Source organism: Mastomys coucha, unplaced genomic scaffold (assembly GCF_008632895.1).
Source record: "Mastomys coucha isolate ucsf_1 unplaced genomic scaffold, UCSF_Mcou_1 pScaffold9, whole genome shotgun sequence".
Lineage (NCBI taxonomy): Eukaryota > Metazoa > Chordata > Mammalia > Rodentia > Muridae > Mastomys > Mastomys coucha.
The window spans coordinates 102,973,589-102,996,958 of NW_022196915.1; the positions used below are offsets into that span (position 1 = coordinate 102,973,589).

Here is a 23,370-nt window from a genome sequence, read left to right on the forward strand (position 1 = left end):
AAGTTAGCCTGAGAACTGGAGAGGGAGCACATTCCTGCCAGAAAGAATTCAGGTTTTAAGGGCAGAGCAAGCATTGCAGATTATGACTTCCATTTAGATTTCGTTTTACTTTTTGAATATAAATGCCCTTCCCAAGAGACAGCAGCCCTCTGTCTGCTCTTCAGCCCCTAAGACGTCATCTCTCATCTCTCAAATCTGCCATTTTTCATGTTATCCAGTGAGCCGCTTCCTGGGACAGAAAAAAAGTCACTGCTTGCTACCAACCAGATGTTTTTCCCCAGGGTTCTGCTCTAAGCCAGTCAGGCATGATTTCCCGCCCTTTGTCTTCTCAGTGCTCTTCCTTGACTCGGTATCGCGCTGGTGTTTTGGTGTTTTCTGGTTCTTGATCGCGCCCCACCACCGACTCAAGCTTTCACTGAGTTTCAACAGCTGGGACATGTCTAAACTGCATTATCTCGAAACTGTTGGCTCCGGTGAGAACGAGAAAGGAGCCAAGTGACTAAAACAAAACATTTCAACCGGTTCCTATGGATACGCCCTGCCACGAGGAAGCGCGAGCTGGGCGGGGCTGACTCCTTCTGCCTCCCTCCGATGGCCTCTTCTGCAGGTCGCATTGCTCGAGCATTCTGTAGGGAGGGCCTCGAGAGAAGCAGAGAACCTGGTGACTGCAGTCACAGCACTAAAGGTGGTGCCTTTTCGCCTCTAAGCCCACTCTTCAGCAGGTTATTGTGTTTGAAGTGATTTACTACAATCTTTAGAGATAAAATATGATTATTGAACAAGGGTGACGCAAACCAAAGTGGGAAATGGTCTACTTCATGTAGCAGAGAAATCAGGAAATGACGAGTCTGCATTCCAATCAGGGGGACGTCTCAGGGCACACTGAAAAGGCTTCCTTTATTGCAGGTTGAACCTGCGCAGAGCCCGGCTCCAGCGATAACAACGAGGTGAGGTGGTGCTGCGTTCCTTTGCATCTGATTTTGGGGACCTCCGTGTGTCACTGTGACTTTCTTCCATGTATTCGGGTTTTAGTTTCAATATATTTGCTTTGAGTTTGGCTTTGTCTTAGTTAGAAAAAGCCGCAAGACACAAGTGTAAGCTTGCTGGATGTCCCTGAGTTCCTGGTGGCTGGGGCGGAGCCAGTCAGGGAGTAGGGTACCCTGGAGGGAAATCAGCGTCTACGTCATTTTAAAGGGGAGTGTTTTTAAATCTTCATACAGGGTGGATTTTCTTTTCCGGGTGGTTTCTATAGTTGGCCTTTTCTATTACCTCTTCCTGTATAATTTTTTTAATGAATTTTTGCCTGTAATATACATGGGAAATATATGTCCTACTTAGTCATCAGCTGCTCAGCTTTGCATGTAAAGAAGTGTAAAGTTTTTGTGTGGTCACCTATATGACTATGTCTTTAAGTGTTCTTCAGTACTTTAATATTTCAATTATATGTATATTTTACTCACTAATTCCAGGGTTTCATGTTTTCTTTTTACAATCCATTCTCAATCTTGATTGTAATTTACTTCGACATGAAACAATAGTTCTTATCCAGATGTGTTAGGATCACGTAAAGAAAAAATTGGTGCCTAGAATAATTGAGAATCTCTTGGGTGGGCTAGGGCCTTCATAGTTCTTAGACGTTTTACAGGTGATTTATGGCATAAAGCCAGAGGGAAGGACTGCTCTGTAGTCAGGAGGAATCGAACCTTTCCCCAAATTATTCCAAGTTACCTTGCACACTGCCTTTGAAGAGCATACGACATGAAAACATATGGTAAGATGAGAAGAATGGGGGCAGGGCGGAAACCTTAGACATGCCAACTCTCTAATTCCAATTTTATGTGATCATATTTTAAAAACGGTACTATTTAAAAAATAGGAAAGTCCACTCAAAGTTTAACAACACTTCAAATAAATAAATTTAAGAACTTTAGATAAAACCTTAAGAACACTCTGGGTGATAGAATATTTTAAACTTATTGGTTTGTTTTGTTTTGTATTTCGTTGTTTTGGTTTTCCGAGACAAGGTTTCTCTGTGTAGCCTGGAACTCACTCTGTAGAACAGGCTGACACAGGTCACAGAGTCTGCCTGCCTCTGCTGAGATTAAAGGTGTGCACCACTACCCACCTGGCTTATTGATATATGTATATGTATATATATACACATATACATGTACATACATATATACACACATATACATATATACACTTATATACATATGTACATATACACATACATATACACACATATACATATATATACATATATACGAATATATATACACATACATACACACATACACATATACATACACACACACATATATGTGTGTGTGTATATATATATATATATGTATGTATATATATATTTGTGTGTCTTTGTGTGGAGCAGGCCCAAGAGGCTGCTGAAGTCCTGGATCTAGAGTCTAGAGTTACAGGCAGTCATAACCCACCTGTCCAAGATGCTGAGAATGGACTCCCAGCTCCCACAAGAGCAGCATATGTGCTTGACCAGTAACCTGTCCCTCCAGTTTGTGGAAGGTAAATTGCAAATGTATTTTATCCTCCCATATATGTTCCAAACCCTTTGACAAGATCCCTCTATTACTCTTTAAGAGAAAATTAACTGCAGAAAGCATTAACTTTGAAACACTAAGGTAACTTGTAGTCAGCCGCCAGAGGGGCATGTGAGTCCTGGAAGTGTTTGCACAGTACTGATGTCCCGGGACTGTGTGCTCCCTGCCAGAGTGCTGGCCTCGATGAGAACCTCCAGACCCGGAAAGCTAGAGTCCCAGGCTTTCTGCTTGTGTTTGATAAATAAGCATTTATTTATTTTTTAAAAGATTAGTAACATATACGTCGATTTGCATTATAGCTGATCTTCAGTTTCCTAGAGTGTTGTTTTCACTGTAACATCTCTGAGGATAAAAAACAGTTTTGAGGTTGATGGAAAAAATGTACCCATGGATTTCAGCTCGTTATTTCTTTGGTAAGGTTTTATCTTGGCCTCCAGCCTTACCACTCCTGTTCGCAGAGGAATCAGGTTACCCTTGAAGGCAGCCAGACTTCCAAAGAGGCTCCTGAAGCCTAAAATAGCATCAGCCCTGTTCTTACATCTGTGCCTGCACTGTACTAGGTGGGCAGGGCCTTCACCATGATAGAAAAAAGTACCGCCAGTCAGATTATACAAAATGCGTCCCAAACACACTGGGCAGTAAGTGCATCCAATCATAAAGAAACATAGGTTCTTAGGAACTGTGAACACAGAATAAGGTATTACACTTGTCCAATATTATCCAGGGTTGAAAACGTTAGCATGTAGATCGTCCAGCACCATGCCGAGAACTAAGCTATGAGCGTAACGATGAATTAGTGGGGGAAGATTCCACGTCCTGACTTGCTTAGAACTCGCTTGGACTGTGGCGTTAAAGCTGGAGGACCAGCCTGAGGTCTAGAGACTGGATCTTAAAGGCAATGGACTCTGGAGTGGCGTCGAGTGGCGTCTCTGCCAAAGCCACTGCAATGTCTTTAGTAGATTCTTCTGCCCGAGATTTGACGGCACGGGACTTCCCCGACTAGCACGCCGTGAGGGCAATGTCTCTTTGTCTTAAATGTTTGTCTGTACCAGAGCAGACCATCGCTAATGTTCCTATTAAATATACTTTTCTCAAAGCGTTATTTTTTAAAAAGAAAATTCTCTTTACACTTCATTACATCTTTCAGTTGCATATCCATCTTAGCGTTTGATGAGTCTGCCTTTTTTAGCCCTTTGCAAACATATGACCCCCATTTCCCTAAAAGGCTGTTGAGCTTGGCCTCAACAAGCTGTGCTGTAAGAAAGACCTGGAGAATGCTCCACCAGAGACCATACGCGGCATTAGTGCGGCCCTCTCTTGCCATAGTGTTTTTGAGAGAGAGAGAGAGAGAGAGAGAGAGAGAGAGAGAGAGAGAGAGAGAGAGAGAGAGAGAGAGAGAAAGAAAGGGAGAGAGAGAGAGAGAGAGAGAGAGAAAGGGAGAGAGAGGGAGAGGGAGAGGAAGAGGGAGGGGGGGAGAGAAGGAGGGAGAGAAAGAGAGACAGGGACAGACAGAGGCAGAGACAGAGAGAGAGAAAGTTTTAAATAAAATTATAGAGCTCAAAACAAAAGCTTTCTTTGCATTTTCAAAACCCCCAAGGACTGTAAATTATACTTATATTTAAAATAGAGTCACAAAGATTATGTAGTTTTAGTGTAAAGATGGGCAAATGGAAGAGGATTGTTGCTTACAAAGTCGATTACTTAACAGCAAAATTTCTGAGACAATCCAATGGGGAGAGTGTTTGCAACAAATAACACTGGAATAGTGGGAAGAACGCATGGACAGATAAGAAACTTTGACATCAACCTCATGAAACATTCAAAATATTACCATGAGAGAAATGACAGGCATCAGATATGAAAGCTAAGACGGCCAAGCTTCTCAAAAGAAGGTTATGACATTTCAATAGGGAAAATAAAAATTCCAGATGTGGAAATCACAAGGCATCAGAAAAGATTTAAAATAGGTCTCACCGTAATGAAAACTCTCTGCTCTAAGTCAGGTGACAAAGATACACACGAAGGCACACACTGGTAGGTGGTATTTTAATACATAGAGCCATAAAAGAAGTTTAACTGGACTAGATAAATACATTCTACAAATAAATTAGAAAAAAGAAAACCCTACAACCCAGTTTTCAAAAGGAAGCGAAAATCTTGAATCGTTACTTCACGAAAAATGAGAAAATGAGACATTGGAAAGGAAAAAGTTGGGAAAGGGGGAGCTGGAGAAGGGAAATGGAGGACATGCGGATAAAATACTTTTATTCATTATGAAATCTTCAAACAAAAAAATTTGTTTAAAACATTTTAGAAAAGAAGCTGAGAGATAGTACTTTTCAAATGGCAAAAATACAGAGGAGCTGTAACTCTCATAGATTGTTGTCTACAATGTAAAATGACACAGACTCTTTAGGAAAGTTATTGGCACTTAAAAATGTAATTTAATTTAATTTATTATTATTTTATTTATTTACATTCCAGTTGTTGGCCCCCAGTCCCTCTCCCACAATTCCTCATCACTTCCCCCTTGCCTCAAGAGAGTGCTCCCCCCTCACCACCAGGCCTCCCCTTCCCTGGGGCCTGAAGTCTCTCAGGATTGAGCCCATCCTCTCCCAGTGAGGCCAGACCAGACAGAACTCTGCTATACCTGGCCCTGCCAGATTGTGGGGGATGATATCAAAAGAGGCAAGGACAATGTCACAGTCTGTTTGCTGCCACCACCGTTGTAATGGAAAGCCCTGGATGATTTAAGAAGAAAATTGCTCCGAGGGCCGGGAATGCTGGGTGAGGCAGCCCCACCTGCCGCTGGCCTTTTCTGTGAAGCCAGCATCACAGAGCAGGTGTGCTTGCAAAACTGGAGCAATGAGAGCAAGCAGGCACTGCCTGGAGTTGTGGCGCAGTCGGTCGGTAGTCTGCTTGCCTAGCGTGCATGAAGCCCCGGGTTCAACTCTCAGCGCTGCATGAAACTGGGAGTGGTGCTGCATGCTGCAACCCCTGCACGAAGAAGGTAGAGGCGAGAGGATCTGACGGGTGTGGTAGCCTCAGTGGCAAAGCTAGTTCAAGCTAGCCTAGGCTGTAGGAGAACCAGAAAAAGAGAGAGAGGGGAGGGGAGAGGAAGGAGAAGGAGAAAAAGAATAAAGGAAAAAAGAAAAGAACAGAAAAAGCAAGCGAAAGAAAAGTGGCCAGCTCCATTCCCATGAGAAAAGCACTCTTCCATTCATGAGCAATTTCTACATGGCCCCACAGTAGGCGACCAAGTGTCAACCTGACTTTTATACCCACCTCACCAGTGCCTCAGCTCTCAGCCAATGTCCTGTCCTTTTTGCTGTGAAACTTTCTCTCTGCTTCCATTCTGAGCGCCAAGGGGCCTTGGACTTGCCCCTGTATGCTCCTGATTGGTGGCTCCTGGGAGCTCCCTGGCGTCTGGGTTAGTTGAGACTGCTGGTCTTCCTCTGGGGTCGCTCTCTCCTTCAGCTTCTTCAGTCCTTCCCCTCATCCAACCATAGACATCCCTGACTTCAGTCCAACGGTTGGGTATGTGTATCTGCTTCTGTCTCAGTCGGCTGTTGGTAGGGCCTCTCAGAGAACAGCCATGCCAGGCTCCTGTTTGTAAGCATACCATAGCATAAGTAATAGTGTCAGGCCTTGGTGCTCCCCCGTGAGGTGAATCCCAAGTTGGACCAGTCACTGGGCCACTTGGGACCTTCAGTCTCTTTTCCATTTTTGTCTCTGAAGTTCTTTCAGACAGGAACAATTCTGGGTCAGAAACCTTGACTGTGGAATGGCAACCCGATCCCTCCACTTTATGCCCTGTCTATCTACTGGAGGTGGGGGCTCCCTCTCCCCAGTGTTGGGCATTTTGGCTAAGATGACCCCACTGAGTCCTGAGAGTCTCACCTCCTGGTATCCAGTACTTTCTAGAGGGTCCCCCCTCCTTCCCCCAGGATGCTTATTTCCATTCATTTTCCTGACCCTCTGGGCTTCTCTCCTGCTCCCCATACTTGATCCTGTTCCCCCTTTCCCAGCACTTTCTTATAGGGTTGAGCATGCATTGATCTTAAGACCTAGAAATTCCTCTCCTGTGTTCTCACATAAATGGGACTGGAAGAAACAGACATCCATGCAAACATTTGCTGGAACAAATGCTTATGGCTGCTTTATTCTCAATAGTCAAAGCCTGGGAAGAACCCAAGTTCCCATACATAGGAGCCTTAATAACCAAACTGTAGTACATACATAAACATAATGAGCACTGACAAGGAGAGAGTGAGGCAGCAACGTGGATGAGTTGCAAGAGCTTGTTAAGCAGAAAAGTCTATGTTTTCATGTGAAAAAACTTTCCCTCCGGGCGGTGGTGGCGCACGCCTTTAATCCCAGCACTTGGGAGGCAGAGGCAGGCAGATTTCTGAGTTCGAGGCCAGCCTGGTCTACAGAGTGAGTTCCAGAACAGCCAGGGATACACAGAGAAACCCTGTCTCGAAAAACCAAAAATAAATAGAGAGAGAGAGAGAGAGAGAGAGAGAGAGAGAGAGAGAGACCTGCCCGTGGTCACATGAAACCGTAGACCCAGCAAAGCTAAGCTAGCACAATATCATGTGGACAGTGAGAACTGCTTATGAGGAGACACAAGGGAACTCTGGGAACTCTGGGCTGCTGGAAACACTCCCGACTGGGAGTTGGTTATGTGGATTTGCACACTCATCAAAATCGGTCAAATTGTATACTTCCAAGCATTTCGTTTTACTAAAACCATAATGCAGAGATATTCAAATGCCTTTGTGATTGCAGTTGTGAAAAAGCTAGCAAATAAGGGTGTTTGACATAAGAGAGGCGCAGACCCAAGGTACAGAGCAGGGCTCAAATCAGACTGCAGTGGAATGAGACTGCACAGACGTCGCAAGGCGGGGAACCTCAAGTAGGTGTTATACTTTTCTGTCAGCAGAGCTGGACTCCACTGCTCTAGAAATGTAAGGTCCAGCTGAGCGATGGTGCTTGGAACAGACTGAGGATAGAATGAAGCAGATGGGAAAAAATAAGCTGAAACAACATGAAGTCGATTGCATAACTAAATCTAAAGGAAAGGTACATGGATTTATTTAATTAAAAAAGAGCGTAAGTGTATTTCTTAGAAATGTGAGAGGACAGATGTAGAGGGAAACATTCCATGTTGCACCAGTTGGGGGAAACATTACATATTGCACTAGCGCCAGGAAACATTTCATGTTGCACCAGCAGGGGAAAACATTCCATGTTGCACCCATGGCAGAATGATACAGGACAGTTTCAAGCCATAGGAAGAATGGTTTAGGCTAGACTTTTAGAAAAACGTTAGCGTTTTGGAATTGCTCTTACCTGCCAAACGCCAGTTACAACAGCAGCCTGTGCCCCTGAAGCAGCAGAAAGATCTCTTGCCAGTGGTGTTTATTCTTCACTCAGGTGCCTTTTAAACTTGACATAGCTCGAGGCGCAACCCTGAACAAAGGGTGTGGAGGGGGAGAGTCCTAGGCAACATTCAGTTATCGTGGTGAGTGTTTGGCTGTGTCTTCTTTCCTTGGAGATATTTCACTACCATCTCCTGTGTGCCAAGCAGCATCAGGGTGGACACTAGAGGGGAGGACAAAGGACATGGAGGCTCTGAAAGTTCTGAGAGATAAAGGAGAAACATGGCATTAAATGTTGGTTAGGTAAGCACGAGAGGAGCTCTGCCCAGAGCTGCCGCAAAGGCGGCCGAGCATGACTGAGGGCTTCAGGCACACAGGTAAGACTTATGGGGTTGGGAGGAAAGTTATCCGAACCATGCAGAGCTGGTGAGGAGGTTTATGAAGTCAACCCTGGAAAGACTGACATTCTGGGAAAAAACAGTGGTACACACACACACACACACACACACACACACACACACACACACGAACACACAGACGCACAAGTGTGTGTCTTCTGTAAGGCCAGAGAAGGGTGGGAGTTGGACAGTGCCAGAGGATGTGGTTAGCAAGATGGGCAGTGGATCGTAAAATGCTGAGCATCGGGGATAGTTTCACCCACAAGCGTGTTGAGAAGAGAACGTGAGTTTTTGTACTTAGATGGCCCACCTCAGATTTAGGTTTTAGCTGCTGAGATTCAGTCCAGAGTCAAAAATCCTGGCCAGGGCCTCAAGCGAGAAGCAACCCAGCCAACACAGCAGTGCCCTCTGACAGTGAAGCCAGCTGTGCATGTCTGAGGGCCAGGAACGGGCAAAGATGACGCCCAAGATTTCTGCTTGGTTTTGAGACATGAGGTAGATGCACATTTTCTGTTGTTGATGTTGTTCCAAACAGGGGCAGCTTAAAACAACTCACATTTCTCTGTTACAGTGTGAGTGGGTTAAGAGTCCAAATCCACACTGCAGTTATCTGTGGGGCTGTGTTCTCAGGGAGGCAGAAGTCCTCCACTTTGTTGAATCGTTGGAGGCGTTGAGTTGCTTGCAATCCTAGGACTGAGGACCCTGCTCTCTTGTTGTAGTCTCTGGCTAGCAGCCATGAGATCTCAGAGCTTGCCATGGGACCCTCTCACAGGCTCTCCCTGAATACCATACAAAACTTCCAAGCCAGCAGGAGAGTCTCTCTGACATCTGCACTCTCTTTAAACGCCTCACCTGATCATATCGGCCCCACTCAGATTCTTCTCCCTTTTGATTAACTCAAGATAAAATTTCTCTGGTATCAAATATTGAATTTGATCTTTGAGCTACTGAGTTTGGAGTGCCGGTGTGTCTCCTGGATCACGGTACTTGGCGACTTTCTTCACATGTGAGCTTTGGCACACGGTCTGTGGCATCACAAACACTGAAGAGCCCTTTTGCCGGGCTGAGGACCTAACTCAGTTGCTGGAGCTCTTGCCTAGCATATGCAAAGCCCTGGGCTCAGTCTCAGGTACTGCAAAACTGGGACAACCCTTCCTGTTAGACAGGCCTGCCCATTGGAGTAAAGGCTGGCGACCCAAGCGGGAGCTCCTCATAGCTGCTTCTGCAGCCTCCCATCTCACGTTTACCCTTATCTGCATTTTTGTGTTTATGTGTAACAAAATGCCTTGAAATAATATCAGTTAGTCCCCATTGTATGTTTGCTTCTCTTTGGCAAGCAATGTTCAGGTTGAGGGGAGGGGAGGGAGAATCCATGCAAGACTACTTTATTTTTTCTTGTTTTTTAATCAACAATATGCCTTTATTTTCCAATTCTGGATTCCCTGGCTTCAAAAGTCTAAAACACACTCTTTCTTATGCTTGGGGGTCTGCAGCATTGTCAGAATACCACATTAATATGTAGCTCTCTAGAATGTGGCCTCAAAACACCAAATGGTGGTCACGTTGGAGGTCCATGGACTTTATCACACTTTGCTTTGACAGTGTGTGGGTTGGCGTTTTTTTAGAGGAAGAGGCTGTGTCACAGCAAACACAATTGCCCCACAAAGGTTAAGGCAGTTGCCAGCTGAGCGTAGGCACTGCCTGAGGCCAGTCAGAGTTTCCTTCAGCTGCAAGAACAACATGGTGGATGGCTTCATTAACAGCCTGTTTGAACAGCATTTTCACACTCAGAGATAAAAAGGCTCTCAAAAGTTTGTTTGGGTCTACTGATGAATATTCCGTCCCAGCTGGGGAAGCACACAGGAAAACCATATAAACAAATGTTCCCTGAACTGTCTGGACCTCTGTGCTCCGTGGGATGTGTGTCTGCAGAAGACAGGCTGTGCACCCCAACACCTGCATGGTTTTTGCTCTTGTTGTTGGGTTTCTTTGCCATGGGGGAGAGGGAGGGAAACAACTGAGTTCTCTCACAGTCTCAGATTATAACACACATGGCTTATTAAATTAGATCAGTATTTATTTATTAAACATCTACTTTTAGGACTTAAAAAAAAAAACCTTCCTTCTTAAAGGCCCAAACTTTACATGAGTGTAAAATTAAAAGGTTTACAAATAAGTGTGTTTTGCTGTGTTGTATGATGAGCTTACGTTATGATTTAAAACAATCTTTGAAGTGTATCGGCCCTTACATGTCCTCAAGATCTGGAGGGTCGGGCCCTTCATTTGCATTTCTGTATTTTCTTTGGCTCAAAATAGATTTGATTAAAAAACAAAATTTGGCAGAAGATTAATCCACAATGGGATTTTATTGCTTCTGTTATTTAAAAAACAACAGCGTTTTGCTTTGAGGTGCGCTTAACTCACAGCACAGCAGCTACTTTTTAGATCCATCTCGTTTTACTTGCCTTTGTGTCCGCCCACTGGCTTCCATGTTTGTACTGCATGTGTTGAAAGTATGAGCATTAATTTGCTCTTTTCGCATTTCCCAGGAAGCACAACTTAGCACCATTTTCCTTGGCCAGCATGTGACAAACCACTCTTTGTAGTTACTGTGTGTGTTACAATGTGTCCTAAAAAACCAGTCTGTGTGCCTGAAAGTGCACACAACAGACAGGAGGACGTTGAGAAGTGAACACTTAGGGTTGAATTGCCCGCCCTATTTCTGGGATGCCTGCTACGGCAGCTGGACTTTGCTGTATTTGACTTAGACTGCTCTTTTTGTTTCCTACGACACGTTGACTGATATTTTCTGAGTATAACTCAAGGGTCAAGCAAGCTCAAGACTGGAAGGTAAGTTTGGCTCTTAGACTTGTAACTGTGTACTTCAAACACATATAACGTGGGACGAGGAAGCAGCTTTCTTCTTATCTATGGGCACTATATAACATAGCTCCCTCCAAGGCCCTTCATCCTTTACCGATGTCACATGTGTGTGCATATGTGTATCTAGGCTTCTGCGCATCCATGTGGTAGATCTGTGTATACATATCTAAACATGATGAAAGATGGCCACCAAACATCTAAGCCCATGTCTAATTCACACATCTTTAATCTTTTAATTTGCTTATCTTCATGAAAAGACCTTTTAGATTTCAAGAGTTAATACAACTCCACAAGCTTCTGGTGTGGCCCTGGACAAATCGTCTATCTCTGTAATTGATTTTTACTGCCGTGTGAGTGAACCGGGAGTCACTTAATCTGTCTTTGTCATTGAACACTGGACATTCTCTTGTGCATGTAGAAGCAACCTTCTCAGATACGCACTGGAGGGGGGACTGCTGGTTGCAGGCAGTGGACATATTCCAGTTGATGAACTGATCCCAATTCTTTTCTGCAATGGTTCTACCACATCACAAGGCAAATGGTACTTCATGAAGATTTTCATTACTTTGAAATTATGCTTCGTATTTTTCCATAGAAACTGAAAGTGCCTGGAAAGATAAAGACTTTCCACAGAGGTGTTCTTGTGTCTTCTCATTTGTTTTCAGGGTCCTCCGGAACCATTGCTCCTGCTCACACAAATGAGGGCATGATGCTTGCCTGGAGAGCCGTTCACCTAGTGCTGTTCACTCATACTAAGGGCCCCCTCCCTCCCTCCCTCCCTCCCTCCCTCCCTCTCTCTCTCTCTCTCCCTCCCTCCCTCCCTCCTTCCTCCCCTCTCTCTCTCCTTCCCCAGTAGATTAAAGACTGTGAGGACAAGGAGCTAAGAGGTAAGTGTAGCTGTCTTGACTTACCCAGTGCCTGCATCTGCTTCACTTCTAGCAACATTACCTTCATTCCTCTTTAACATATCTCCTACCACTTCATTAATCCATGCAGTTGCCCACCCCCTTCCCCAGAAATGTCACATCCCAGCCCTGACTCTAGGTTGATTAAGAGGGATGCAGGTTGGGTTCCAAGCATCACATTGAGACAGTTTTGCAGCTTCTGTAAAAAAGGTTACCAGGCAACTGCATGGACCCAAGTTGACTGGCATCAGACCCAACACAAAAGGAAGAAAAAGCAAATGGAGAAAGTGACCTATTCTGGATTCAGCTGTCCAGGCACAGCTAAATCTCCATGGCTTTTCGCCTAGGGAAGCTAGTGAGAAACTCCCTGCCCCAACTTCCTGTCCTGACTTACTCAAGAATTATCTATTGTTCACCCATACCGGGATTAACAGTAGAGTAGTAAATGTGTTCCGTGCATGCTTCAATCTGTATGTGAATGATCCTGATGGTAGATAATTCCAGTGTTAACCTTTAGTCATCTTTAATATATGATGGAAAAATAAACAAGCAATTTTCAAACATCCTCAGAAGAAGTTAGTAATATTGAACTCATGCTTTCAACGTTGGTACTATTAAAGAATATACCTAAAAGATGCTCCCTATCTTAGATGGTTTGTTGCTATTATCTAATGGAAAAGAAAAATCACAGTCACACTTGGGAAAACCTTCAAGCCCCTAAAATAAACAGCACACTCTAATGCCATGTATAGGTCATAAAGAAAGAGTTTACATGTGGTCATCTATGAGCGAACACATGTGCATGTGCATGTGTGTGTGTGTGTGTGTGTGTGTGTGTGTGCAGGTGTAATGTGTCTGTGTGTGTCCCTGTGTGTCCTAAGAAGATTCTAGACTGAGATCTCAATATGTCAGTAAAACAACAACAACAACAAAATAAAAATAAAGAAAGGTTGGATTGGGCCTCAGGTTTTAGGGCTAAAGCCTCATACACTTTGGACCACTCCCTTTGAAAAACAGCTGGTCAGGTGTGAGGAGCTAGAAATGGGGAGCACAGAGCTGTGAGCATCATGGTGCCTCTGCTGCTTAGGAGGTGCATATGACCTGTGGGTGTCACATGTGAGCCCACTTCCTTCAAAAGGAACACATGGGCTTCCTCTGCCATGCTGGGAAGCAAAGGCTGGTCCAGAGGAAGAAAACAACCCGGCCTGGGGGAGGGCCAGTCCCTGTGCAGAACCTGTGAGCTGACAAAGCTAGCTTTCCGGATAAAGCCTTTGGAGAACAGAGCCGACTTCTGAGAAGGAGTGTGTTCTGTTTAGGCAACTGTTCCCTGCCGATCAGTTTAAGATAAATCAGTAAATCAATAGATGGAGGCACAGGAGCTCCCCACCCCCCAAAAAATAGCTTTTGAGACTCAGATGAAGCCTGGAGAATATGGAAGGAAGAAAATGCAGTCAAGTTTAACTGATGTTAAAGAGTCTAAATCCTGTTGCTGAAAGCCTGAGGAAAATCTGCAAGCTTTCTAGACTCAAGTGCCAAAATGCTGTCACGGATGCATTTTTTATTACTTTCTTATTGTCACGCCCTGACATTACTTCTTTGTGGCCGAGGTTTAGGGCATCAGTGTTAGTTTTAACACTGTTGTTCTCTCTTGTTCTCTGCATGCACACTTGGCACATAGTCTATTAATATCAGACTTCTTGACACCGTCCCCACCTGGGCTATCCAAGGGCAACACTGGGCAGCCTCTTCCATGGCAGGACTCAGCTCCATGTCTGATTATCTCAGAAGAGGACTGGGGTCCATGTCTGACTATCTTAGAAGAGGACTGGGGTCCATGTCTGACTATCTCAGAAGAGGACTGGGGTCCATGTCTGACTATCTCAGAAGAGGACTGGGGCCTACAGGTCTTGTCTCCGTGTTCTGAGCCTGAAGAGGCTCTGCTCAGCACTCAGCACCTACCTGAGCTCAGGCCTGAGCCTGGAAGGATGCTAGCATGCTGGCTAGTTCAACTCACCTGTAAGATGCCGGCAAAATGTCATTTCTCACTCTTTGTGAGACCCCAGCAAAATGGCATTTCTCACTCTTTGTGTGTCAAAGAAAGGATTACACACTAGAATGGCAATGATGAGCAGACATTTTCTTAGTGGTCACACTTGAGAAACATAGAGAGTTTTTCAATCATTTAAAGGTAATTCTATCTGAAAGGATTGGAATAATCCAGTTTAGGCCAAACCTTCCTGAAAGAAAGGCAGAGACCATTACGACAATTGACTTTTCCCCTTTACAACCCCAAATCCACTGCCAGAAATATTGAAAAGATGGAGCATGTCACCCTGCTCCTCTGTGATTTCCAAGATGAAGATGGGCCCTGTGGCAGACCCCAGCTTATTACTCAGTCTGGAGAGACACCCACAGACGCAAAGCTGCCTGACTGGCAGGCTCTGGTACGTTCACTCCCTGACAGTCGCTACTGCCTGCGAGTGGGTCACGGGGATTCCCTGAAAACTCAGCTCTGTTCTAGATGGTCGGACTTTGATGTTATCAGTGGCAAGGAACGAACAAACGAAGGTGTCAGCAAACCAAGCAGCCAGTTTCCGAAAGGAACACTCCTAACCCAGGGCGACTGGGAGTTAGACCACTAGGGGGAATTGTTAAGCCATTTTGTGCTGAAAGAATGACTGTTAACTTTTTAAAATGACTGTAGTTATACAATTTAAGATAGTCATTACTCAACTCTAAGGAGGAATTCAGAATTCAGTCTTTTAAAAAGCAAACTCCTATCTCCACCCTGAGCCACCAAATGCCTGTAAACATGCCTTTCTTGTTTTAATTGCAAAGGGATTAATGTGTCCTTTGAAGTAAGCGGCTCCCTCTTCCCGCTTCTAGCAGCTTCTAGGCAGGTGCAGCCCAGAAGCCAGGCCCTGCCCTGACCGGGTAGCTGATGGTGTGTTTACAGAGTCCACTGGTTGTTCAGTCCTGAGTGCCAACTTGGTTATCTAAATTCTCCTCAACTCAGAACCCAACAAGAAAGCAGCAAAGAAAGAGAGAGAGAGTCTGCCGGCAGTTCCAACGGGATGGAGATCATAGGGGATTTAGGAGGCTGGACAGAAAGAAGCATTTCTTTCTTCAGACAAAGAAGCCAACTAGATTTAAAATGGGGGGCGGGTATGAAGTGCGTGTGTGATGGTTGTTTGGACAAAATGCCAGTAGTTTTTAGAGCGGCTTCTCCAGCAGATAAGAGATCTTGCTTGCCGTGTTCCTAATCAGTTTCAAACCCGGGGTCTGGTGGCTTCAAGGAGGCTCCTTGGAGGATGCGGAAGGATAATGTGTTTGGAAAGGAGAGAAGAGGGAACTGGGCGGCATCCAAGAGGCTCCCAATTGTTTCAGCCTTCAAACACTGATATTTAATTTAAGCTTAGTCATCCAGGATACTCTTATTTAGGTCCAAAGCAAAAAATAAATAAATGAAAAGGAGGGAGAAAGAAAGAAAAAGAAAATTAAATAAATACAATAAAAGAATAAGGCGGAGCCAGCTGCTCTGGGCAAAGAAGGGCAATAGAGAGCCTTTATATCTTCGGACGTGGAATCAGCTTCCCCTCCCCGCCAAGCAGAATGTCAAATTCTGTCCCCCTTTTTCTTCCCTCTTAAAGCATGCTAAAAGGAAAATTCTTCACAGAATCTTAAAGAACTTTTTTTTTTACACAACAGCTGCAAAAATCTATTTTCTAAACAAAGATTTATACATATTTATATGAGCTTAATCCAGATTTTTTTTTAATAAATCATCCTCAGAACTGCAGAGGTAAACTATATGTAAATACCTCAAGTAATAGGCTTGTAGTGCAAATCACATCATTTTATCTTCAATTTTGCATTCGTTTTTCTGGCTTAAAGGTGCATCAGAGATATGCATTTTAGCATATTCAGAACACGGGGCGTGAAATTAAATGTTTGACAGAGTGAGAAAAATATACAGACTTCGGAGATGCCTTAAAAATAGTAATTTATGCAGATCTAGAGGAGTGAAATCATTTGCAATGGAGTGACCCTCTCTCCAGGAATTTTGTGCTCAGTGTTCTTCCCTAATCTCCCGCTGTATCTTCATTTTTCATTGAACTAGCCAGTTTTCTGCGGAGCCGGCTTGTAGATAAGGAGGGTGCTAAAGAAGAAGAAAGGACGCTCCGTGGGTCCGTTTCCACTGCACTTTTACCCAAGGCAATGGGCAGAATTTAACGGATTCCTTCCAACATATGTTTTTGCCAGATAAGTAAACAGTGTGTGTCGGAAATGAAAAAGCATTTGCAATTTAATGACATTACAGCTCTCAGCTTAGGCTGGCGTGCTGCGAGGCGAAAAGCAGAAAAAGAGAGGAGAGCAGAAAGAGAAAAAGAACAAAGTTCATCTTCGCTTTTGTGCATTTTTATCAAGGAGAATATGACTTCTCTCCCCTCTTGTTCTCTCTTTCTTTTCCAGTCCTTTTGGCTCCTTTGTCTCACTCATTTACATTTTCTTTCCTTTTCTCCCCCCTCCTCTCTCCTCTGTTCTCGCTCACCCTTTTCTTGTGTTACCACCGACTCATTTCCCGGTTCTTTCCTTTGTGTCTCTGTATTCATCTACTTGGGCCATTCGTTTTTGCCTTATGAGAAGCTGTTTATCCACAATGTATCTTTTCTCTGTGTTGTGCTGTCCCGGCTATAGCTCACAGTCAACAGGATTGTCGGAGGGATTAGAACGTTTCATTTCAAAGCACTACAAATGTGCTCTCTTCCCTGCTGTCCTTGCTCCTGGCTCCCCCGGCACTTGTCATTTCACTCCACCCCCACCCTCCCCACCCCCGCCCCCCAGACACCGCAGCACCCTGATGGCTAACCACTGATCTTCACTGTCTTTGCCTTGTACACTGACACTCAAAGCTCTAGAACTTTCACGTCAAAACCAGAGAGCCTTCCTCTAACTCCTGGTGGGGAGCAGACTGGTTCAGTGAGTCGACCCATGAGTCAGAATTGGCTCTTCCTTGACCAGGTGAACCCGAGTTAATGCTTACAGTGGACCAAACATGAGCCCAGGTACAACTGTCTTTCATTTACCTTCCCTGTCAAACATTGTGTCAGAGTGACTGTCGCCATGTGTTTGAGCTTGAGTTTTTGGTGGTGCGCTTGAATGTGTTGGAGCAGGGGGGTGTGCGATGCAGACAATGTACAGACTTGGACTTGGGGCTGAGGAAGCCTACACAGACAGACACACAGAAAGATTATCATCCAGCCTTGATGTGACTGACCTTAAATTCCAGAAGCAAGAGTTGACTAGAAAACCAATATTCTTTTTTCATTACCATCCCTAGGATTTTGTTCTAGGGTTGTCTTGACTGCCATTTTTACAGGTAGAAATAAGACTCCCTTTTAGTGGCAGACCTGCTAGACTATCGGGCGGCCCCATTGGGAAGGAGGAACATCTCCAAGTCTCTCTTGCTGCCCAGAGTTGGTCTGTCAATCTGAGCAGTTTCCAAAGAAACAACTTTCAGCGTGAAGATTAGGATGTAACACTGTCTCTTTATTTCCCCAAAACAAGTCAATGTGTGTCTAGTATTGTTACCACAAATGCTCGCCTCTCTGTGCTCCAGATTTTTAACATAAATCTTATGCCAAGAATATACTTGAAAGTTACTTGCTCAGTCCTAAGGTTAACCTGCAGGTTACACATAATTGAAAGAGCCATAATCACATTGCAACCCTACCACAGAAGGACTTTTAAAAGATGCTTAAATAACACACTTTTCTCTAAAGACATGCACATGTTTTTACCATAAAATTACATCTTGCACATCTTCCAGATCCGGCACTTGGTAAGTAAAAAGAAAATCTATTTGAGCATAAGGATGTAAAGTAGCTGGAGGTGGTAATTTAATCAAGCAAGGATATATTTCAGTGTTTTCTGGTCTCCTGGGCATTAGCACTTTAAATTCATTATGTAGGCTTGACAGATATTTGCAGCCTTAAGGATCGAAAAATGAAATCCTAGAAGTACAGCCTGCTAGAGGATATATATTGAACTTAAGAGATTAAAATGGTATAACCATTGCAACAAAATGGAACATATCACATTTCTCACTTTCCCCCCACTAAGCATGAGTGTTTTGCAAATATAAAATACAGTCTTCTCTAATTATAAAATCTGGCTCAAGAACCAGGGATTTCTAACATTTAATACTGATGAAGTGGATATTAGAAGGAAAATGTTGGCTTCATATACAGTCTGAAGATGAAGAAGTCTTCCATTCGGGATTTTCTGTATCAATTGTTTATTAAGGAAAATGGACCAGTAGTTACATGCAGCCAGCCATAAGAGGCAAGCCCCATGCGTGTGCTTCCTGTGAAAGGCAAATAACCAAATGGCCAAATTATAAAGCAGGTCTTAACATAACTGGGACGTTAAATCTACTATATCATTATGCCAATTTAGCGATGTTAATGATCTGTAATATTAATTCATCATCCCGAAAAAATAGGGAAGAGTCGCCATAATTAACTGTATTAAGCCACAATTAAGAAGCCATCTTAGCCGTTGTAAAGATTGCAGTGAGGATAAGGGCGTTTGTTATATCATACACCTCTGACCATGTACACTGTGTATAGAATACTGTTACAAACAACTCCTCGATCCAGATTCAAGTCCATCAAAAGAGCAGCCACCCACGGAGGCAGTGGCACCAGCTAGACGCCTTATCATCCCTTCCCATCGCTCACTGCGGTTTAGCACTTTCTTACAGCAAGAACCAGCTTTGAAAAGGGTACAACCTTTTAGCATATCTGCTCTAATTCCTCACAGAAAAGCAAAATCGGCTGTCTAGTGAAATTCACATGTGTCGGACAGAGTATCTACTCCCCTGAGATTAGGGTCATCTTTGAAAGCCACACATCAAACTGCACAAAATGAACATTTGATGCAGTAAAATGGAGATCCTACCCCGTCTAAACCTAAGCCCAAGTTGCCAATCACCAGATGTCCGATAAGTTCCCTATTTGAAGTCTCTATTGTGGAGGGGAGTCCCTTAGGTTACTGACAATGTCAGGAGAGATAAATGAGGCTGTATAAAGACTGGGATGCAGCCAAGGTGACAACCCCTCTTACTTCCCATGCCAAAGTACCCCGTTTGCCTTTGACAGGGTAGGCCTGCTGCTTAGAAAGAGCAGTTTCTGGGCTGTGAGGAATGGCTCAGTGCATAAAGTGCTTGCTGTCCAAGCACACACTGGCTAAACACCCTAGCTGAAAGAGCAAGCTGCAGGTTCAGTGGGAGACCCTGTTTTGAAAATTAAGGCAGAGAAGTGACTAAGAGAGATACCCAGCTGTCAACTTCTGGCTTCCACGTGTGCTAGCATGCCAGAACACACCTGTGTGTACATGTACCAAACACAAATACACACAAAGGACAATTCCCTCTCTCACTCAAGGACTCAATAAGCCTCAACGTTTTCTGTATATTCTTGCCATTAAGAATCAGAATCCCGCCAGGCAGTGGTAGCACACACCTTTAATCCTAGCACTTGGGAGGCAGAGGCAGGCAGGTTTCTGAGTTCGAGGCCAGCCTGGTCTACAGAGTGAGTTCCAGGACAGCCAGGACTACACAGAGAAACCCAGTCTTGAAAAAAACAACAACAACAAAAAAAAAACAATAACAACAACAAAAAGACAAGGATCAGAATCCCCTGTTCTTACCCCTGACACAACATCTTATGCGCTGCCATTAGGATCCCCAAACACCCCTAGAGAGTGTAATCAGTGCCTGCCACCTCTGTGGAGAGTGCAGTGATGGAGGGAGCAGAGGCACATGTGTCGCACACACAGGTGACATTAGTGTGACAGCTTAATAGTCACATCCCTGGTGACCTTATCCTGAATGTGATGTCAGAGACCAGCATTTGCAGAGGTTCATAAAATGAACTTTATATTCATATATATTTATGCGGTTCTCTCTCTCTTTCTCTCTCTCTCTCTCTCTCTCTCTCTCTCTCTCTCTCTCTCTCTTTCTCTCTCTCTCTGTGTTTTCTCCCCCCTCTCTCTTTTTTTTGTTTTTTGTTTTTTGAGACAGGGTTTCTCTGTGTAGCCCTGGCTGTCCTGGAACTCACTCTGTAGACCAGGCTGGCCTCGAACTCAGAAATCTGCCTGCCTCTGCCTCTGCCTCTCAAGTGCTGAGATTAAAGACATGCGCCACCACTGCCCGGCCCCTCTCTTCTTTTCTATTAAGCCCAAAGACCATTGCAAACTGTGTCTGATAACAGTGAGGCTCAGCATTAGATCACAAATGTGAATAAGGAAAAGACAGCAGTGAATCCCTTTCTATTTCATGCATGCCTTCATTACAGTGTTCCCTATGTGGGAACTGACAAGCCTTCTCACCATCATTATAGTATTCCCTATGTGGGAACTGACATGTCTTCCCACCATCATTACAGTGTTCCCTATGTGAGAACTGACATGTCTTCCCACCATCATTACAGTGTTCCCTATGTGAGAACTGACATGTCTTCCTATCATCATTACAGTGTTCCCTATGTGGGAACTGACAAGCTTTCTCACCATCATTACAGTGTTCCCTATGTGAGGAATGACAAGCTTTCTCACCATCATTACAGTGTTCCCTATGTGAGGAATGACAAGCCTTCTCACCATCATTACAGTGTTCCCTATGTGAGAACTGACATGTCTTCCCACCATCATTACAGTGTTCCCTATGTGGGAAATGACAAGCCTTCCCACCATCATTACAGTGTTCCCTATGTGAGAACTGACAAGCCTTCTCACCATCATTACAGTGTTCCCTATGTGAGAACTGACAAGCTTTCCCACCATCATTACAGTGTTCCCTATGTGAGAACTGACATGTCTTCCTATCATCATTACAGTGTTCCCTATGTGAGAACTGACAAGCCTTCCCACCATCATTACAGTGTTCCCTATGTGGGAACTGACAAGCCTTCTCACCATCATTACAGTGTTCCCTATGTGAGAACTGACATGCTTTCCCACCATCATTACAGTGTTCCCTATGCAGACACTGAAAGCCAACTCTTCCAAGCCTGAGACCTATGGACACAGCACACTAGGCATTTTGTGCTGTATAAAGACAGACACACAGGTGTGGAAGCAAGTAGGAGTCATTGTCTATTCCTTTATGAGGACCCTGAGGCTGATAAAAGTTACATATGTGCGCAATGCCACTAGGGATCTGGGAAACCATGACTAAAAGCCAGAACTGCTTAATCTTATACATATTTTCATGGCATCACTAGACAATCCATCTTTAAAAGGACCCTTCACTTGTCAAAATCAGACTTTAATAGTCACCTTGACAGTTGATCTTTCCAGGTCTTGGATTTTGGCCAGAGAGCTGGGAAAGAGACCTGGCTGTTATGAAGGCTAGCATCTTGTGTCACATCACATAATGGGAAACTTATCTTCCTGGGACTGTCTAAATAACGATGCTTCGGGATCAAACACAGATTTCTTTTGGATCAAAATAAAGATCAAAGAAATGTACCAATTTATTATTACTTTCTTCTTTAAAACCCAAAGGTAATTTGTTCTTCAGTTACCTCTCTTATGTTGTAGTATTATACTGCTTCCCCCAGAAGATGTGAAAATTCTGATTTTCACTAACTGTGCATGTGACCTCATTTGAAAACGGGGTTCTTACAGATGATCAATTAAAGATGAAATCCACAGGTCTAGCCCTAATCACACATATGTGTGTCTTTATAAAGAAACAAAGTTCTAGACCACCCAAATGGCTCAGCAGATAAAAGCACTTGCCACCAAGCGTGACGGCCTGGGTTCAATCTCTGGGATCCACATTGTGGAAGCAGAGAACAAGCTACCCTCTGGCCTCTGCATGTGTGCTCTGGTGCTTTTGCTCCCCAAATTGATTGGTTAATTGAATGAATGAATGAATGAATGAATGAATGGATGAGTGAATGAATGAACAAAAGAAAAATTTAGAAAGAAAAGGAATTTGGTTGTAAGTCTGTGTTGAGGACACAGGAGAAAGCCACATGTGTGTGAGGATTCAGGGGCTGGGTCTGCACCATGACAGCAATGGCTGCCACTGTGTGGCATAGATTCTTCCTCAGAGCCCTCAGATGGAACCAATCCCACTGACACCTTCAGACTTCTCCCCTGTACAGACTGTGGTTTAAGCTACTTCATCTTTGGTACTCTATACAGAAACCCTAGCAGTAAAAAAAAGAAATCATTTTTTGAAGGGAATAGAGATGTAGATTACTTTGCGTGTTGTTGTTGCTTGTTGAGTCTAGCTCTGAGGTGATAGGCCTTAAATACACCTAGATCAAGTGACGAGTTGTGGCCTATGTCTTCCTGTTCCCTCAAACATTCACGCGCTTGGGCTCCAGTGTAGCGATGCTCAGAAATGGGTCTCTGGAAGGTGACTGGAACCTCGGGCCTCATGACAGAACTAATTTATTGAACAGTTAGGAGAAACTTTGGGAGGTCGGGTCTAGATAGAGGAAGTAGGTCACCAATGTGTGTGTACCGTCCCTCCCAGCTGTTAACACACACACACACACACTCTGTCTCTCTCTATCTCCCAGTCTCTATCTCTTGCTCTCACTCTCTCGCTCTCTCTGCTTTACTTCCCAGTCACAGTGTTATAAGCAGTTTTGCTCTGACATGTATGCTTCCCCATGATGTTCTTCCTAGACACAGCCCAAGAACTGTGGTGCCAAAACACTGTACGTGAACCCTCTGAAACTATGGGTGAAGAATAAACTTTGCCCCTTTATTCTCCTGCTCAGGTATTTTGTCATGGTGATGAAAAGCTAGCACTGCATCCTTGAAGACATAGAAAAGAACAGGACTTGTTTACATCATTTCATAATGAATCCAACTCTGCTTTTCAGGGCTCTTCATCCTTTAACAAAGATGTTTGTTTTATTTTTAACTATGTGTATGTAAGACAAGGTGGAGGGTGCCCTTGAGTGCAGTACCCTTGAAAACCAGAAGAGGGCATCAGATCCCACAGAACTGGAGCTACAGGTAGTTGTGTGGTGCTGGGAACCAAATTCTTAAGCTGTCCTAACCACTGAACTATGGTGTCAGTCCCAGGGGTTCTTTAAACTTCCAGTGTCATTTCAACTTCCCTTTAATTATTTCTTTTTTTTAAACTTTTATTGCATTATGAGAAAAGTTACATGATTTCAATTTATCTGAATTTGTT

At 44.0% G+C, this 23,370-nt stretch overlaps 1 long non-coding RNA gene across 1 annotated transcript; it reads left to right on the forward strand.

Moving 5' to 3' along the window:
• The first annotated feature begins 593 nt into the window (after positions 1–593).
• On the forward strand, positions 594–12,022 carry LOC116084453. The gene is made up of 3 exons (XR_004116117.1): positions 594–685; positions 907–947; positions 11,904–12,022. It is a non-coding gene; the product is annotated as an uncharacterized LOC116084453 (long non-coding RNA).
• Positions 12,023–23,370: the final 11,348 nt, after the last annotated feature.